Source organism: Zalophus californianus, chromosome 9 (genome assembly GCF_009762305.2).
Source record: "Zalophus californianus isolate mZalCal1 chromosome 9, mZalCal1.pri.v2, whole genome shotgun sequence".
Lineage (NCBI taxonomy): Eukaryota > Metazoa > Chordata > Mammalia > Carnivora > Otariidae > Zalophus > Zalophus californianus.
In genome coordinates, this window is record NC_045603.1 from 36193602 (window position 1) to 36213123 (window position 19522).

At 36.5% G+C, this 19522-nt stretch overlaps 1 protein-coding gene across 3 annotated transcripts in view; it reads right to left on the reverse strand.

Annotated features, from left to right (window-relative positions):
- The window catches only part of TMTC2 (transmembrane O-mannosyltransferase targeting cadherins 2), a 393066-nt gene that overhangs the window by 207423 nt on the left and 166121 nt on the right, over positions 1 to 19522 (reverse strand). The window contains exon 1 of one of the 3 annotated variants that reach the window (XM_035721805.1): positions 14363 to 14412. The exons of the other annotated variants lie outside the window; for them this stretch is intronic. The gene's annotated coding sequence lies outside the window, so the exon portion shown is untranslated. Of the gene's footprint in view, positions 1 to 14362; positions 14413 to 19522 lie in introns of those variants that run through there. 3 annotated transcript variants of the gene reach the window in all.

Sequence of the window (19522 nt, forward strand, 5' to 3'; positions counted from 1 at the left end):
TCAACAGGCTTTCATCTGCTACCCCATGCTGTCACTGACATCAATGACATCAAACATTTAATAACACTCCTCATGAATCCCAAATTTTCCACCCCGATGACAACTTTTTAAAAATAAAATGACTTTGATAATGTGCTTACTTATTTTAAGAGAGAGACAGAAAATTATGAGAGGAAGGCCAAAGGGCATTCCTGTTAATGAGAATTTTCTGGCAAACTCTTTCAACCTGAATAAGAATTTAGTGACCTCAAACAATCTAAGTCCTGAAGAGGCAAGCGGGAGGGGGAGGGGTGGATACTATATCCCAACTTTAATGACTCCTTGGTAATGTGATCTCTTACTGCACACATTGACATTGTATAGAATTACACATTAGTAACACTCAAAATGGTGCTTGGAATCTTAAGGGTATGCCAAATATTTAGTTTAAAAAAAAAACACAAAAGGCAAAAGCACAAATAGATAAATGGGACTACATCAAACTAATAAAAAACTTCTATACAGCAAAGGAAATCATCAACACAATGAAAAGGCAACCTGCTGAACGAGATTTGCAAACCACACATTTGATACCCAAAATACATTAAAAAAAATCTCATACAACTCAAAAGAAAAAAAAATCTGATTAAAAATGGACATAGGATCTGAATAGACATTTTTCCCGGGAAGTCACAGAAACCGGTACATGAAAAGGTGCTTAACATCACTGGTCATCAGGGAACTGTAAACTCACACCACAATGAGATATCAGCTCACACGTGTTGGAATGGCTAGAAATAACAAGTGTTGGTGGGGATGCGGAGAAGAGGGAACCCTCGTGCACTGTTGGTAAGAGTGTAATTTGGTGCAGCAACTATGGAAAACAGTGTGGAGTTGCCTCAAAAAATAAAAATAGAACTACCATATGATCCAGCAATTCCACTTCTGGTATTTATCTGAAAAAAAAATCGCTATCTCAAAAAAAAGATCTGTAACCCTACATTTATTGCAGCATTATTTATTTATAATAGCCAAGACATGGTAATAACCTAGGTGCCCACCGACGGATGAAGGATAAAGAAAATGTGCGATATATATTTGATGGACTATTTGCCCACACACAAAAAAGAAAATCTTTTTTTTTTTAAGATTTTATTTATTTATTTGAGAGAGAGAATGAGAGAAAGAGAGCACACGAGGTGGGGGAGGGTTAGAGGGAGAAGCAGACTCCCTGCTGAGCAGGGAGCCCGATACGGGACTCGATCCCGGAACTCCAGGATCATGACCAGAGCCGAAGGCAGTCGCTTAACCAACTGAGCCACCCAGGCGCCAACAAAAAAGAAAATCTTGCCTTTTGCAACAACGTAGATAGACTTTGAGGACATTATGCTAAGTGAAATAAGTCAGCTGGAGAAAGACAAACACTGTATGATCTCACTTATAGATGGAATTTTAAAAAATAAAAACCCTGAACTCTTAAATAAAGGAAACAGATGGGTGGTTGTCAGAGACAGGGATGGGAGAGTTGTCAAAATGGATGAAGTGGTGAAGGTGGTCAAAGGTACAAACTTCTAGTTATAAGTTCTGTGGATGTCATATACATCATGGTGACTGTAGTTAACAATACTCTATTGCATATTTGAAAGTTGCTAAGAGATCAGATCTTAAAAGTTGTTAGCACAAGAAAAAAAAACAAATTACTTTGTGTGTTGATGGAATCAACTACACTTACTATGGTGATCATATGCCATATATACATATACCAAATCATTATGTTGTGCACCTAAAACTAATAAAATGCTAAATGTCAGTTATATCTCCATTTTAAAAAGTCCAAAGAACAATATATCTTGAGCATGTACAACTTCTATTAAAACAGTCTCTATGCATTATATACAATTGCCACTGGATTCTCTTCCTCAGACTCCTCATTCACCCCACCTTTCATTGCTGGAAGCCACAGAACTGGTCATGGACCATCTGCTCCATCTCTACTATTAACCTAATGATCTTGGCAAGGTCTAATTTTAAAAAATATTAATATATGCTAATGATTCCACCTTAACCTTCCTTTATCTCCACAGTCATTTATTCAATTGTCTATTGGAGATATTCACTTAGGTATTTCAAATTCAAAATGCCCAACATAAAGCTTGACTTCATACACTCCTGACACTAAACACTTCCTCCTTCAGTCATCACCACCACCAAAGACGGTAAACCTATGTAACCAGTTTCTTCTTCCCAGCCTCCCTCCCTCCCCCTGCCCCATTCTATCCATTACCAGCTCTCACTTTCTCTTCAGAATATAAGCCAGATTTGTCCATTTCTCACCATCTCTTCTGTCACCACTTGAGTCCAAAATGCCCACACTTGGATGATCACAATAGTCTCCTCCTAACTGGTGACCCAGCCCTTTTAAACACAGATTACATTATTCCCAACTTTCAAAGTCATTAATGGGATCTTACTCTAAGACCTTGGAAGTTCTCACCTCTACAAAGAACATTCTAATTCACAGAGGGTTCTCTCTCTCTCTCTTTCTGTGATATGTGTTTTAAATTTCAAAATTACTCTTTTTAAAAGGAGAATTTTGAAGTGTTTCTTATTTTTTTATCTTTTTTTCCCAAAGATTTTATTTATTTGTGAGAGAGAGAGAGAGAGCAAGTGAGCACAAGCAGGGGGAGCAGCAGACAGAGGGAGAGGGAGAAGCAATTCCTGCTGAGCAGGGAGCCCGATGCAGGGCTCGATCCCAGGACCCTGGGATCATGACCTGAGCCCAAGGCAGACGCTTAACCGACTGAGCCACCCAGGCATCCCTCAAAATTATTTTGAAAGGTATTTTAAATATTTAAAGACAAGGTACTTCTGGGTATAAAAGAAATGAAGACAAGGAGACTAGAAGTTTAAAATTCAAAATAAGGAAAATGAGAAACAGCAAACAGATGGAAACTATGACAATTTTATGAGGTAGGATTATTAATATCAGATTACAGTAACACTAAATTCACAGAACTAACTGCCTCAGTGTTTCAAAATATCTGTGGCCAACTTCTAAAGTATTTCACATAATGCTGCATGGAATTTTTAGCGGTGGGGGAGTAATACGTTCAGTCATCACTAATTTCTCACTTCCAGGTCTTCTCTGGAAAAATGAAATGGTTCAGAATCAGTATCATCTAAAATTACCTTTTGCAAACCATTCTTATGCTCTTCCGAAATTCTACCCAGCAAAAATCCTAAAATTTACTGATTTTAGAAAAAAACTCCACAAAACACAAAACTGCACATTAGAGGCTGTAATACCTCGAAAGACAAATCACACAATTGAAGATGCTTTGATTACACAAGAGAGAAACATGTCATTTGGCAAAGATAAATGAAATAAGGTGCCATGGATGAGGAAGACTGATCTTGAAAAAACAATTCAAGGTGAAAATCTGTACCAAAAGTCCATTTTGCAACTAAGTGTACTAAGTACACCAAGTGTAACTGAGGCCATTCTATTCCAGTGTCTTCTGGTGACAGTGAGGAGAGAGAAAGGGGAGGCATTACCCTCCTCTTCAGTCAAGAAGAAAAGCAAAGGAGTAAGAGAACCACATGGGGAAGGAAAGTGTAATCAGGATTCTTTGCTAGTCATGAAACTCCAGAAGAAGTTAGCCTTAATCATTGCATAATTTCACTTTATTCTTAAAACAGAAATATCATAAGGCAAAACTACCTTATTAACTTTTAATAAAAGCATCTTTAGCAATGTTTAATAAATTATCAAAGCATTAAGACTGAAGATGTGATCAAAATGATTCTTGTTATCATACTTAAAGAATATTTAAATAAACTACAAAAGATTAATGAAAGCTATTCAGTGATAAAATATAAGAAGCCTAGTGTTGAGCAAATGACAAAAGTGAAAAAGCAGAATAAATGCTAACATTAATTTATAAAGTCCTTTATATTTTAAAACATTTTCATATACAGCTCCCATTTAAACAAATTATGTAACAACGAAGATCAAGAGACACTGAAGTTCTGAAGTGAGATGCTCTCATACACTCATTGTAACTTAAAGTTAAGGTCTATAAGGGCTAAATAAATGACACCGTTAAAGGAAAATTTAATGAACAGGTAAAAGAAAATTAATGTCAAAACGTTTAAAGTGGAAGAGCTTCTAAGGCCTCATGACTGACTACCACTTTTTATGTATTTTATGATTTCTTTGAAATCACAACTTTCAAGTCTCTTTAATGCCTTCTCACAGAATACTGTTAAAAATGGTCACCTATAAAATGGGATTCTGATAAAACCAAATCTCTCTTCTAACCTCATTCATTGTTTCTGTGGTAACAGCCTTAAAAATAAGGTGAAAGAAAAGAAAGCATGGAAAGGATTTTTAATTAATCGCAGTCCCTATGTCACCTGGGTGACTCAGTCGGTTACATATCTGCCTTCGACTCAGGTCATGATCCCAGGGACTTGGGATCGAGTCCCACATTGGGCTCCCTGCTCAGCAGGGGTCTGCTTCTCCTCCTGCCCCTCCTCCCACTCGTTCTCTCACTCTCTCTCTCTCTCTCAAATAAACAAAATATTAAAAAAAATCATAGTCCCTATGCTCTTACTTATGGATTAAATCAGATGAGCAAATTTTTATTGAGTTACAGGTAGGAGTCAAGTCATATAATTAGCCTCAGCATTTTATTTTTGTTGTTCTTCTTGGCTTCGTGTATCAGATGATTCAACGCAGGTATTTGTAAGATAAGGCATGAGAGTTGTGAAGAGTTACCACCAGACTGGAAAGTTAAAGCTAGTAAAAATCCACACATAGAAGACAGGAAACTTAACATGATCGAAGGATAATCTCTGATGGGTAGCGTTAGAAAATGACTGCATTTTAATAGTGAAAACATAATGAATTCATTGAGCATATCATTAAGACGGCTGTATGTGACAGGCACTCTCCTACTAGGCACTGGATGTATACGTGCAGAGAGAGGGCAGACCCCGTGCTTGTGGAGTTTGCATGTTCTAATCTGCCCAGAAAAACACTTTGGGAGGCAAAGAATCATGGTGTCTTAAAAGATAGCTTTCAAACCTAAAGGACCATCAATATTAATTGTGAACTGCTAAAAATACCAAAGCCCTGGTCTGACTAATATCTCCATAGGAGATTCTAATGCAGCTGAGCCTGAGAATCATCACATATTTGTACAAGTCTAATTTTTAACAATGACACTGAAAATACTGTGGGATTCTGGCTTTCATTTCACAAAGTTTTAAGGCATATTTTCCTCATTCTAAATGAATAAACCATAATGAAACATAAATAATGCTTTCTCTGAGGCTCTAGGACAAACTGGCTTCTTAGTATAATAAATGAGTGTCATGAGGTCAGGCTACAAAGGAATTGAGATCTCTGTAATAAGTATAATTCAGGGTTGAAATATTCAAGTCTTGTTCCAATATACAGAAGACAAAGGACTTTTTCCCAGAAAAAAAAAAGTCTCCTAAACATGAATCACAAAAGGCAAACAATCCAATAGAATAGACTTAAAAACATGGGAAATTCAGAGAAAAGACAACAATAAACAATTATAATTCATGTTAATAAAAATGAAAATTAAAGTAAAAAGAACAAACTTCAAATGAATCTAAGTAAAAAAAAACTGGGGAAAAAAGAATTGGCTACAGAAGTCACTAAAATTGTGTTGTAACAAGAACTATTACATACTGAGAAAATATAAATTAGTTTGGTGAGAAATTTGGAAGTACTTAGGAAAATTAATAATTTGCAAAATCTATTATTTGGTAATCTGGATTTAGTGACTCTCTAACAAAACCTCTTAGATCTAAATACAAGAATTTCTAATGCTGGATTATTTATAAAAGCAAAAATAAGTAAATCGCTGAAAATTTCACTAGAGCAATATGGAAATAAATCATGGTATACCCATATGTTCTGAATCTATAAGGCAACTAACAGGAATAAACCATCCATATAAACTACATATACAGTATATGGAGAGATACATATATTTATATATAGAGGCATACATACACACCAAACATGAAAAATACTATATAGCAATTAATGCAAATGAACCAAATCATTAGATAGTAACATGACTCAAAAAAACTCAGGTTGCAAGATATGCGTATTATAAAATCATACAGGCCATTCAGGAAAAAAAAATCCCATATATTTTTCACAAATGCATACATATATTTGTAAAATCATCCTCCGCCCCCCCCCGCCCCCCCCGCCAAGTCTAGAAACAATTACACCAAACATCAGATGACGGGAAATTGCTGGGGCAGGGCACAGAAGGGAGCTGGATGGAGTTGAAGAGACAAAGATGGCTTCAAATTTATGAGTGGTTGCCATTGATATAAAAGATGTATCAAAAAAACCCCAAAAAAGGTTTGATAACCTTTTATGTCTAAACTTACATGTCTTAGGTTGAAATAATTTTTTTGAAACAAATATATATACAAATAATGGTAACAAATCCAAATTCTGGTTATGGATAGATAAGTATCCATTAGTTCATATACTTTTCCATATTTAATATTTACTGTAGCTATTCTTTTATAATTAAGTTTCTCGATATTAAAAAATACTTTTCCATGTCCCAATTCAATCTATCTACAATTATTTTTTGTAATCCTGACCTTAATTTTGCTAGAAAATCTGTTAAATATACAAGAAAATTAGGTAAAAACACAATGCACCTCGGCTGGGATACAAAATTATGATAATATTACCTAAAAATGGTCTTTTAGATCTGGGATATAACAAATGGTACATCTTTGAATTCTCAGAGATTACTACGGAGCCTAACGTTCGTAGGCATTTGAAAATGATTCTTAAACTCTGACCCTCAAACCAAAAGTCAATTTTTTTACCTGTCATTATCTCCCACATTTTTTATTAAAGATTTATTTATTTATCTGAGAGAGTGAGAGTACATGTGCATGAACAGGAGGAGGGGCAGAGAGAGAGAATCTCCAGCAGATTCCCTGCTGAGCCAGGAGCCCAAGGCGGGGCTCAATCTCATGACCCTGAGATCATGACCGGAGCTGAAATCAAGAGTTGGGCGCTTAACCAACTGAGACACCCAGGCACCCCCCACCCATTTTAAATCCTATTATGGTAAATCCTCACTCCCCATCCTCCACACAAAGGAGCAAATGAAATAATATTGCACAACTCCAAAGCCAGCTTGATTGTCGTCATATACAGAAACTTGGCCTTGTCACCTTTATATGACAACATTTTCTGCCTAACTCCAAACCTCTCCATGAGAAGTATACATGAAGGCAGTAACATGTTCTGGAGGAACATTTTCCTGACTACAACTTCATTCCAAAAGTAGAATTAAAAATGGGAAAATGATTGCATCCCGAAGAATTCTTATCAGATACATTTCGTGTCAATTACTAAATGGACAGGGTTCCTTCATGTTTTAATTCACTAGTTATTTATAAAATCATATAAATCAGCTTTATGAAAGTCTAATTTTTCTAAAAGTTCAAATGTGGTCTTCATCTTTTCAAAAAGTTGTTCTTTAACATTAAAAGGGAAATTTGCTTCAGTTTCCATGTTACTGAATATCCATAAATATACATATTCCTAACTACAAAATTTTAGAGGGATTTTTCTGGAACCGTCAGATATAGAAATCATAGAAGGAAAATCAACTAAGGATATCAAGTTCATGGTTGACAATTTTATCTCGAGTCTTTGGACACACTAATAGAATAAAAGAACATAGCTATAATGAGCAAATAATATGAAATTTACTATAAAACATCAAAATCTTTTCCACGCATCACCTGAAATATGAAGGCAAATCTGATGAGAAGAACCTGTCATATTAACTAGTGGTGATGCCTTCATAGAAGCCCTGTAGAGCATTATTTTCTTCTCTGAGAGTCTTTGCCTAAAGAAATAGCACAAGAGAAGAGCAAAAATCAATTATAACAGCTTCCCTCTCTACTATTCAAGGAAAACTGCCCTTCATGGTGGCAGCTTCAATACTGCCTTCTGATCTCAAGATTCTCTGGGACAGAAAGGAAACTGAAAAGGAATATTTTATACTCAATGAAAGAAAAATGTAAACATTCTGCCTTAGAGTATTAAAACCATCATGAGACTTGCTTTTTGGCAAACTAATGAAAATAAATTACTTAAGCATAAGGCTCATTTAATTCCAAATTAAGCCCTTGGCAATGATAGTAGAGTTGTAATAATAAAGGAGATAAAATTCAGCATCTGAAAGTTTTAAGAATAACTGAGAGAAAAGGCTCTCCAGACATAACAAAAATCTATCGTCCTTTATTTTGTATCCATTATTCATCACTGAAGTCATAAGCTTTCCTTCTATCAATAATATAGGATTTCTCCTAGCTGCCCCCCTTCCTAAAATAGTTCTCATTGGAGACACACCTCAAAACAGGAATATAAAAGCATATATTTCCAACATTTCTGAATATGTGACAAGAAGGAATGTATGGTTAAAAGTTTAATTAGAAATTGTTTCTAGATGTTGGCGGGGATGCGGAGAAAGGGGAACCCTCCTACACTGTTGGTGGGAATGCAAGCTGGTGCAGCCACTCTAGAAAACAGTATGGAGTTTCCTCAAAAAGTTGAAAATAGAGCTACCCGACGACCCAGCAATTGCACTACTGGGTATTTACCCCAAAGATACAAATGTAGTGATCCAAAGGGGTATGTGCACCCCGATGTTTATAGCAGCAATGTCCACAATAGCCAAACTATGGAAAGAGCCAAGATGTCCATCGATAGATGGATAAAGAAGATGTGGTGTATACACACACACACACACACACCCAAACACATACACACACACACACACACACACAATGGAATATTATGTAACCATCAAAAGGAATGAAATCTTGCCATTTGCAATGACATGGATGGAACTGGAGGGTATTATGCTGAGCGATATAAGTCAATCAGAGAAAGACATGTATCATATGATTTCACTGATATGAGGAATACTTAATCTCAGGAAACAAATTGAGGGTTGCTGGAGTGGTGGGGGGGTGGGAGAGATGGGGTGATAGACTGGGTGATAGACATTGGGGAAGGTATGTGCTGTGAATTGTGCAAGACTGTTGAATCACAGACCTGTACCTCTGAAACAAATAATACATTACATGTTAAAAAAAAAAAAAGATAGTAGGAAAGGAAAAATGAAGGGGGCAAATCGGAGGGGGAGATGAACCATGAGAGACTATGGACTCTGAGAAACTGAGGGTTTTAGAGGGGAGGGGGGTGGGGGGATGGGTTAGCCTGGTGATGGGTATTAAAGAGGGCACATACTGAATGGAGCACTGGGTGTTATACGCAAACAATGAATCATGGAACACTACATCAAAAACTAATGATGTAATGTATGGTGATTAACATAATAAAATTTTTAAAAAATGTAAAAAAAAAGACTGCTAAAAACTAATCTTCCATAACTTTATCAAATAAACAGAAATTGGTAAATTAAAAAAAAGGAAATTGTTTCTAGAACATATTCATAGGATTTATTGAAGTTTTGCCATCATCAAGTTGTCAGGGTATCTCTTTCCCTTCAAAGAAAAAAATGGGTTTCCTTATTAATAATTACCCTCTATACAAGATTAGAAACTTTTTTTCCTGTAGCAACAAAATAAACAAAAGAATTTTAATGTTTAGTGTTTCAAAAGATATAAAGAGGTTCAATAGGTGGGTATATCCAGTCTTTGTGAGGAAAGAATTTAAAGATTAAGGGCATAAAAAAAAGTATCTTAGTGAGTTATTCAGCACTTTAGATTAGAAGGAGTTCTTTCACTTATTCAAGCTAACTCTATACCACAGCATAATGCTTTCCACTGATTTCAAACATCCATCAAAAAGATTTTGTACATATCCAGATAAACATATAACAGCTCAATAAATCAGTTATAGATTGAAACCCACTGATAAACACTTAGACTTTTTTTTAGGCCAGATTATAATTTACCAAACAAGGTTGTCATTAGGGACAGTATGATTATAAAAAAATCCAAAAAGTGTCAAAGCATATTTCATGTAATCTGATATAATGAATGACATGGCATTTATCCAAAATTTAAAACCAAACATAACTGGTTTGATTTGGTAGTAAAAGGTCACCAGAGACAACAGTTTTTCTTATTTCAGTTATAATCAAAACTGTTAGCCTATTTGAAATTCCTCCTAGTCTTTTTTCATACATATGATACTAGCTAACTCTGGTAAAAAATGGACATTTTTTTAGAATATTTTAAAAATGTAACATAGGGGCGCCTGGGTGGCTCAGTCGTTGGGCGTCTGCCTTCGGCTCAGGTCGTGATCCCAGGGTCCTGAGATCGAGCCCCACGTCTGGCTCCCTGCTCCGCGGGGAGCCTGCTTCTCCCTCTCCCATTCCCCCTGCTTGTGTTCCTTCTCTCGCTGTGTCTCTCTCTGTCAAATAAATAAACAAAATCTTAAAAATAAAATAAAATAAAATAAAATAAAAATGTAACATAAAGAAACCTAAGATGACCATCTATTCTTTCATTTAATCATACTTGAAAGAGATTCTTCTTAATTTTATTTAGAAATTTGTTTTATTTATTCCTTAAATGGTGTTACCTTGATTTCTAATACAATTTTCCAATAAAAGGAACCAAGGTTCCTTGGAGAAATGGACTGATTTTAAAACGGAGGCAGGAAACATACAAGATGAGCTGGTACATCTGATTGTGCCAGAAGCTGTGTGTGTGTGTGTGTGTGTGTGTGTGTGTGTGTGTGTGTGTGTGTGTGTGTGTGTGTGTGTGTGTGTGTGTGTGTGTGTGTGTGTGTGTGTGTGTGTGGTGTGTGTGCGCGCACGCGAAGATATGTCAAAGTTTCTACGGCACGCAGGAGCCTGCTTAAAAAGCTCCCAATGGCCAAAGCTGGTACAATTTGAGCAACAAAATAGATAGTCCTGAATTATAAACTAAGGTATAAAATAAACATCCATGAATCCATACTGAGAAATAAATGATGATAGACAGACAGACAGACAAAGGAGAAGAGACAAATCTCCCTTGCAGAGAATGTCAAATAATTTATATATATACTCCACCTTCAAGGAGAGGGAGCATAACTTCTCATTCCATAAATACAGGCTGTGCATAGTGCCTTCTTCCAGAGACAGGAGGGATGTGGGAGGGAGTAACTTTACAATAGATAAACCTGAAACACACCATCTCCACGAGGTGATTAGGGTCAACCTTAACAGTGGTAAGTCATGTTGACAGCATGTACCCTTAATCCCTTAATAATATGTGATAAAAATATCACTTGACCTGTGTTCTTCCTCTCAAAACCCATAAACCCAGTTTAATCACGAGAAAAACATCAGGCAAATTCCAGTGGAGAATGTTTTACAAAATATCTTACTAGGAATCTTCAAAACTGTCAAGGTTATCAAAAACAAAGTCTGAGCAACTGTCACAGCCAAGAGGAGCCTAAGGAGATATGACAAATAATGTAATGTGCTATCCTAGATGTCACCCTGGAACAGAAAAGGGACATTAGGTAAAAATGAAGGAAATCTGAGTAAAGTATGAACGTTAGTTAATAATAATGTATCAGCATTGGTTAATTGACTGTAACATACATACTGTACTGATGTGCAAGGTAAGTAAACAGGCAGAACTGAGGGTGACCTATTTGGGAACATGGTTCTACTCAAATTTTCTGTAATCCTGAAACTGTTCTAAAAAACAGGCTATTCAAAGAATGGTTGTAACTAGAATAAGAGCTTTTAGAAACCAAATGAAATTAGATGGGCTTTAATAAAAGCTGTGGGCCAGGAAATACCAAATGAAAATTAACATCAACGTTAAGTGCATACTAACATTTTAACCGCCTTCAAATTGAATCTAAAAAGATGGAACAATAGAATGAACCAGAATTCAGGTTAAAGGACCACAGTAACTTACACGTATTTTATATGAGAGATAACATATTGATTTCAAATCCCGTTTGGGTTTTGTCTCACACTCTATAGCAACGATAGTGTACTAGAAACCCCCAAATGAGAATCAAACAGCAAGGGAAGGATGTTTCTAAACCCATTGCTATGGTTGTTTTGTTGGCATGGTGACCCATTCTTCCTCATTAAGCTAACATGGGGAAATCAAGCAGTTAGCAATTTCTTGCATACTCATGGCAGGCTCCTTCTAGAGCTAACTATTAGGGACTGAAGTACCCAAAGAGTTCAATTACTGGAACTGTAAGGGGTGCGCCACAGCCCCTAACCCATTACACTAAAAGCAAGCCCCTGAACGCCAGCCTTCAGAGTAATCTTGTTTAGCTTAAAATAAGAGGTTTAATACTTCCCACCAGGCAGTGCACTACGGTCAAATCGGGTTAGCCATGAAACAATCAAGGCTTTATGAAGAAAATATGTGAAGAAAATATCCTTTTGTGACCTCAGACACAAAAAATACTTTACACAAAAGAAGACACCTCTTTTTGACTATCAAACCACTTTAGGTTTTTATTAGATTCCTTTCCCTGCACTCTTAAGAATACACCTAATGGGGGAGAATCAAAATAAAAGAGCTCAAAATTAATTGAATTTGGAAAAGGAACTCTTTTCTATCCATCTCTCCTCAAGTGGGCAACTGCATTGCAAATGCATTTCCTGCGCCAATGGATTAAACTGCAACATTCTTTTAACTCTGTGTGGCTTTAGTGCGACAAACCAGCCATTATGAGATGTGTTCCAGTCTCATTAATGAGGTAAGCCTGTGAGCCCAGCATTTTGGAAACCTAAAGAGACAAATTATAATGAGACTTCACTCAGTGGGGAGGCCAAGACATAGCCCTCTTCTCTCAAAGATCTCATAAATAGGCAGCTATTTAATGAGTGCAGGACTTTCCTACGAACATACAACAGACACTGATAAGAAAAGGAAGACTTCACCTAGACAAACAACTTAATACATACATCTCATAGGCAGGTGTTCATTAATACACATAATTTCAATGCTTCATGTTTTTCAGTGAGAATATGGTCCCCCCCTATAATTACAAACGTGTCTTCTGCTAAATACATGGTAAATTCAATGTCAAATGGACAAATGATTATTTTCTTTTTCTCACAGATAAAAATATAGCCCTTTATATATTTTGCAGGTAGATTTTTTTCCTTACTCTCAAAATGCCGCACTGATTTGTAAAATAACACTTGTTTTTTTTTTTTTTTTTTTGATTGGGATACTGAGGCCAAGTAATGAATGTTTTGAAAGAAAATTTTCACTTGAGAAAACATCCATCAATTTTGTGATTCTGTAACTGAATTTTGTAATTCACTATCGGGTAATTACAATTCAGAAATTCCCAGACAACACTGTGGCACCTATTTAGGCACTGTAATTATTAGACTCAAACAGAACAGGAATCCTCACAAGATCAGTTGGGTAGAATATTCTGGGTTTACTGAGCAAGCAAAGGGGTCATTACCTATTCTCCCCCTACTTCTCCTAAAAGAAAAAAAGAATAAACGAACAGCCGTGCCAAATTTTCAAGTACATCAGAGCAGTAAAGGGAGTTATGGTTACTAGAATTCGTTACAGAAAAAAACAACTCCACTTCCAAATCTTTGTTGGGTGCTGTTTGGTTCATTCCCTTTAACATAGGAAGAGATGTAAGGAGCAGCAGACTAGTGCTATCAGCAGTAACCAAGAGCTAGGTATCTGAAAATACTTTAAAAACAAAAATTGAGTCTAGGCAAGGGTGCTGTGGGAAAAGTCGAAAAATATAGTTTTAGTTTTCCTGAAAAGAAGAGCCATCTTTCATACCTCTGCATCTTATTACTCTGGAAAGTGAATTTCTTTTTGAAAAGCAAAATAGTAAACCTAGATGGCAATATTTATTATAAATGGGATAACTTTTCTATGAGCATCAATTAACATTTGTACCCCCAAATAAGCATTTTTAAAATGCATACCTTTATTTGCTGGAATTAATCATCAAAAGAGTGACCCTCAAATTATACCTACTTTAGGAATAATAAGCTAGTTGCATGTTTCATGTTATGCAGACAGAGAAACGATTGATATGGCTGCCAAGTGGCCATGAGCCAGATGTTTGGGAACAAACAAAAATACTAAAGTTTTTCAGTTCAGAACTGTTCTGGTACCCTCTCCAAGAGTCTCTTCTTGCCAGAAGCAACTTGGCAAAAGCGCTTTTGGGAAACTCGTGGTGGTGGCTACCAACCTAGACAGATGAAATCTTTGTGTAAATGTAACCTACCACATTTTTTTTCTTTCCTTCTTTTATTACGAGATTTGGAATTAAATTTTAATCATTTACTAACTTTTAAAAAGCTACCTGGGAATGGAGGTGTTCAGTAAGGTCAGAGGCAACTTCACAAGGAGATTCTGAAACAGAGAGGAATGTGAAAACTGTGAAACCCGTATAATCATAGCAGCATTTGTTCTCCACTCAAATAAGGCTTCAATACAACGCAAAAGTTTGATCCTGCTTCAAGTTAGTTAAAAAAAAGAATTCTGCATTTATTAAATACTATATTGAGGGCCATTAAAACTCTCCCCATTAATCTTCCTTCTTGAGCATGTCCAGCCTTTGTAGCTATCATTAAAATATTAGTTTTCAGATCATTTCAGACAGGGCAAAAATCTGGTATTTTTTTCATTAAGATGTGTATCTTTGATTTTTAACATTATCACTCTAAAAAACAAAAAACAAAAAACAAAACCCTATAGTTAAACACATTTACTGCAAAAATCTCTCATGAGTCTTCAAAACATATTTGGGTAATTCTTTCAGCCCGACATAGCTCCAATTAGCACTAATCACTGCCATGCCCTAATTATTTAAAATTAAATAAGTTGAACTTACACGTGCAAACATTTTGCAAATCACCCTGCATCCACTTCTCTTTTCAAGTTAACTCATAAGATTAGACAACTTGTTTTAATAGATTATTATCATTGGATTAGGTCCAAAAAGCATTCGTCTAATGGGAATTCTGTCTGCTTTAACAGTTGTGGTTTAGTGGACGCTCTCGGACTTAACTGTCAATCTTTTTTTTTTTTGGACTGGCTCCTGCCCTGAGAACCCTTCTGGGAGACAAGCAGTAAGTTTTTAATGGGTACATGACTGGCACTCAGTCAGTCTGGACTAAGCAAAGGGAAGTGAAAGGGACTGGTTAAAACACCTGACTGGAAGGTTCTGCCTTCTTGCTCCCTACTCACTCCACTCTTGTTCAAATGCACTGGTTATCCCTGGCCTCTCATGCTGTACCCCATTCCCCACCTCAATATAGCAGTCACCACCAGCAATACTCAGAAGTGCAGAAAACTCATGCAGCTCATGCCGTAGGCAAGTCAAACACTAATAAAACCTGAAGATGAAATATCTTAACATTGTGCTATAAGTTTTGATAACAAGAAAATAAAAATGACAGGATGTGCTATTCTTTATTTAGCCTCTATAGCTCAAGCATTCCCTTTTAAGTAATACCAGGAAATTCCATTCTTGAATAGGTTCCATAATAACTCCTAAACTAAACACTCCAGAAATTTTATAGGGCGGCTCATATTTCATAATAAATCCACTTTTGTTCTATTCTGCACCATATCTCCAATCAACCCACATGCCTTGTTGCTTCAACAATCTAAACAAATGCAGGTCATCTGAATGATATGCTAACCTGAGTACAAATTAAGCTCCATTGTATTTTTCCATGAGAGACCAGGTATTATGAGGAAAGAGAGAATCGTGTATAATTGCCTAATGAATTCCAACACCTGTTATGTCATTTTATACCTCCCAGATGGGGTCTTGGCTTCTAGTGAAGAGAGTAGTTGCCTAGAAAACACCATTCTCTTTTGTCATTTTATTCAACTATGGAATGTGGGGGAAGTCATGTAATAGTAGTAGTAACACTAGTTATGAATGTTTATTAAACATTTTACAATGTTTATATTATCTCAAGTCGTTCTTTCTAAAACCCTATGATGTTTGCAAACTATGTGAATCAGTACTTTACAAAGGGACAATGAGACTCGGAGATGTGAAGCATGTTGCTCAGAATCCCATTGCTAAGGAGAAGAACTAGAACTCAAAGCTAATTTTTTTTTTATTCTAAGACCGGGGTTTTGTGCCCCTAACCCACCCCAAACCACACAGTATCCACTTTGTAACCACCATCTCGAGTTCTTCGCCAGCCAGGTCCCTCAACCTTAAGGTGGCATCTGACAATAAAGACCATTAACTTCTACAAGAAAAGTTCGTAAAGCCACAGATGGGTAAATGCTATAGAGATCTAGAGGTCAGCAATTTCTACTTGTAAAATCCCTGACTTTAGAAATCATCTCCTCAATGTGTATTCTACAATGAGGAAACTGACGTCCTTAAAGCTTAAACATGTACCCCGAGGACACAGAGCTATTTGGTGCCATTCAGGACCAGAAGTTTCATCTTCCTTTGCGCTCATGGTTTAGTACCTTATCCCTTTGTTTATCCTTTTAGGCACTACTCTTCATCAAATATCTACAATAATTCTCAATAACGGGCAATAATAAAACAAGAATTAGACTCCAATGTCCTTGGACTAGTATTCAAAGCTGTCCAAAATCTGGCCCATCTTTACTATCTAAACTTCAAAATCCCCTAAGTATTATTGATACCTTTATTGTTTGATACTTCAAAATTCCTTCAGTGATATCGGTCTCATGATTATTCTAGATATGAACCAAAATCATATTCATCGATCTAATGTTGTCATTATCTGAAATGTTCTCCCTCACCTCCAGCTTAAACTCCAGTTCTTCCACAAGATTTCCCTGACTTCTCTTGGCTACATCAATCTCTGCCTCCTCAGAGCAGTCCAGTCTTACACCATATGAAAGAAATCATATATTGTAAAGGTCAAGTCTGAAGTTGTTAAGGCCCAAAGTGACACTACGCATAAATAATCTTAATAATTCTCACACTCTTCAGAAATGACTCTCATGGCTTTCCTACACAAACACAAGCCCCCAGACGGCAGGAATTTGTTTTAGTCATGAAGTATATTATCCGCAGCAACTCCGTCAGCACCCGCCACAGAACACTTACTACCAAATGGATGAATGAATTCATGAATGACTGAGCAAATGATGGAATGAATGAACAAAAGACAGTAGTCCAGAAGGGAGCAGGAGAGCAGTCTGTAAGGGCAGTTTTAGTTACACCAGAATCTTGTAAGGTGATCAAATAGTCCAATCTGTTCTCTCTAGTCTATGTACCTACATAAGACAATATATAGAAAAATCCCTTCACCCTGGGACTTTTTGAAGTCTACATGGTTAGGTGATGCTACAGCACCCATTTCTCTGACATACATATTTGTGCTGGTGTCCGTAGTTTCTCCAACAATTTGATTCCCCCCCCACCCCGCCCACCCCCGGTAGGTATTACACTGATTTGGGAGTTAAAACAATGGGAAAGCATTTAAAGCCCCTGTGGCAAATAAAGCCTGTCCCAGACTGTAGAAAACATTTCAAGTGTGTTTTAAATATACCTGCCCTATGAAGCCCAGTCAAGTTCCTCATCCTTAGGGCTATTTTTAACTGATGAAGAAGAGGAGAAGAATACAGTATCTTATAAAGAAGAGACGGGAAAGAGGGGATGGAGACACAAAGAGAAAGAGGAAGGGAGAAAAGGAATCAGGAAGACAAGACTTTGAATGATTAGACTTGCAAGCTCTCTTTAACAAGATGCAAGTAATCCAATTACGTAATAACCTCTGGTCATCCTTAGCCCTTAATGAAGAGTCTTTAAAATACTTGCTAAGGTCTTTAGGAGGTGATCTGAGGTTAATGCAGATTTGTAAACAATGTACCACCAGACAAATATAAGAGATGAGGATATGAGAGCTAGGATATTCTTGAAACGTCAGTTCCTTCAAAAGGATGCTACTGTGGGATTTGAGTAACTTCTACATAATTGCATACTTCCACTGCATAGACCCTGTAGTCCCAGGGAGGAAACAATTTTTATCTCATTTCTAAATATCCCTGTTAAAAAGACAACCACTTCATAGTTTAGTGTTGTAGTGAAGAATAAAATTTAATGATTGATGCATATAAAAATGAACTAATATCCTTGCAATATTACATAACAGAATCAGAGCATTCACATTTACTCTAATTCCTCTAATGAACTCTGACTTCTAAAGGAAATAGTAACGGGAACAACCAGATGATCTGTATGGCACATATTTTTAAATTAGTCCATTTGCAGAGAAAAGGACCATTTTAAAATAGGTAAAAAATAAAAATGGCTCACATTAATGAGCACTTACTATGTGCTGGGTACTCAAGAGATTTCTATGTATTCACACTCATATCATCTTCAAAAATCCTATATTTGAGATGTATGGAGGTACAAAGAGGTAAAATCAGAATCCCCTGCCATGTTGGTATTAAAGCAGCAAGCATATTTCTTCATGCAACCGGCTGCCTAATTAAGAAGGGGGAGAAAAGGGACGCCTGGGTGGCTCAGTGGATAAGCGTCTGCCTTTGGCTCAGGTCATGATCCCAGGGTACTGGGATCGAGTCCCACATCGGGTTCCTTCCTCAGTGGGGAGCCTGCTTCTCCCTCTGCTGCTCCCCTTGCTTGTGTTCGCTCTCTGACAAATAAATAAATAAAATCTTAAAAAAAAAAAAAGAAGGGGAAGAAAATATTACAAATCATTGTAAAAAAGAATGAAATAACTGGAAAAGAGCCAAATTAAAGTTGCACTAAAAAGGAACAATTAAACAATACTTATTATAGAATGTATTTACAAAACATTCATGATTTGAGATTTTGGCTTGGTGAGTCTGGGGGAATAAAAAGGAAAATATATGTGAAATTTACAGTGACTTGCAGATTTTACTTCATCCTGGATTTTTAAAATTCTGAACCAATAATTCTAATGATGTGTGACTGCCCTAAATGCTCCTCATTCAGACAGAGCAAAATGGCCGGTTTTCAAGGAGCTGTAACATAGTAAATAGTATAACACTGTCAAACTTTCTGCTACCCCCCAACTGAACTATGCCACAACCACCAATGCACTGATCACCAAGATATTAAAAAAAAAAAAAAAGAAGAAGAAAAAACACTGCCAAAGCCAATCACTTCATACCTACTCAGGCGGTAAACACAGTAAGAAACACATCACCACTCCACCAACAACAACTCTAGGCCAAGAAAAAAATTATTAAACTGGTATTTACTTTTCAACTTTTTTCCAGTGGCAGCTCTTCTTCATGATAAAAGGGCTTGGCCTTTGAATTAAGAGCAATCAATAAATATCCTCAATATATCTATCTAAATCACTTGCAAAAAAAAAAATCAAAGAAGATGAGGAAAAAGCAAAATTCAAGTACCCTTATATTACAAGCTAAATTTCAACTGAAGATATATTTTTACAGCTGCAATGAACTTCTAGAGCTGGTTATTCTTGGAAACCACCTTCTGCTTACTTGGGCTTCC